The sequence below is a fragment of the Equus caballus genome, chromosome 20 (genome assembly GCF_041296265.1).
Source record: "Equus caballus isolate H_3958 breed thoroughbred chromosome 20, TB-T2T, whole genome shotgun sequence".
Taxonomy (NCBI): Eukaryota; Metazoa; Chordata; class Mammalia; order Perissodactyla; family Equidae; genus Equus; species Equus caballus.
This window is the reverse complement of record NC_091703.1, coordinates 28,523,509-28,524,703: the sequence shown is the minus strand read 5'-3', so window position 1 is coordinate 28,524,703 and position 1,195 is coordinate 28,523,509. Positions and strand designations below refer to the sequence as shown.

General features: G+C 45.9%; 1 non-coding gene across 1 annotated transcript; it reads right to left on the bottom strand.

Annotated features, from left to right (window-relative positions):
* Positions 1–339: 339 nt before the first annotated feature.
* On the bottom strand, positions 340–412 carry TRNAT-CGU (transfer RNA threonine (anticodon CGU)). The gene has a single exon. It is a non-coding gene; the product is annotated as a tRNA-Thr (tRNA).
* Positions 413–1,195: the final 783 nt, after the last annotated feature.

Here is a 1,195-nt window from a genome sequence, read left to right as displayed (position 1 = left end):
AGGCCTATAGCAGCTAAATTAGTCAGGACTCTTTAGATTCCAAGTGATTGTGACAAATTAGTTTATCAGCTGGTTTATATTGGCGTTATTTGTTGTATTGCTGGCACTTTAAGATTTCCTACCTGAATTTCATGTATCCTCAAGATTTTAGATGGCACAGCATCTTCATTTCCATCTGTTACAAAGAATCTCATTTACAAAATTTCCTACCTTTGTTAGCAGTAGTTTCCTGTATCTTGAGAAACTAGGGTGTAGTGAGTTCGTTTCTGGTTCAGGTTATGGTGTCAAGAAACACATCCCTTAAAACCATCTATCCGTGATGGAAAAACCAAGAACTTAAGGCCCCAGTGAGATTCGAACTCACGACCCCTGGTTTACGAGACCAGTGCTCTAACCCCTGAGCTACGGAGCCCTACCTCCCTGTCTTCTAGGTGATATGCTCAAATCTTTAGGGTTTGCGTTTTGGTTTTTATTGATTTCTAACAAATTTGACATTCCGCTCTCACCCCCTTTCCGATTTTCTAGGCTGTGGTCAAATTCCTGCAGTCTCTGATAGTTTTAACACCCCCTTCAATTGGCTTTTGTCAAAGGAGGTATAGTTTTGCTTTGAATCCAGGGCAGTCGGGGGTCAGAGGTTGCGTGTTGACAATAGTGGGGAATAAGCAGCTTGCCCATTTGCCGAGATGTGGAGTTTGGGGTGAGGACGAAGGTGCGCTTGAGTTTATTTACAGCCACGCCCTCCGCTCTGCAGTACTTTTTGCACGGATTGACGCCAGGTATTCCAGTTCTTACTGCCTTGGAGAAAAACAGGCGAAATCTGTCTCAGATTCCCCGATATCAGATATCATAAAAGACAGACTGAGAGGTGAGGGACAAGATGAGGCCAGCTGGAAGAAGGAAGTGGAGCGACCTCCGGGTGACAGAAGCAGAAGCCTAGTCTTTGAGGCTGAAATATCTTTTGGAGCCTCGGTCCCGGGAGTAAAGACCAGGGCCGTGTTTCTCATTCGCCACCGGGCGTCGCTGAAACCCAAATAGAAGAGTACAGTCCGAAGGCGCTGTGACAAAGATATCAGAAGACTGTTAACTCTTACCCTGGTAAAGGGGCTGTGAGGGGCATGAAAAAAGCTGTTTGGGGGCTCATTTCGGACAAGCAACGACCATAATGTCAGGAGACCGGGGCAGAGAAGAAAACTCA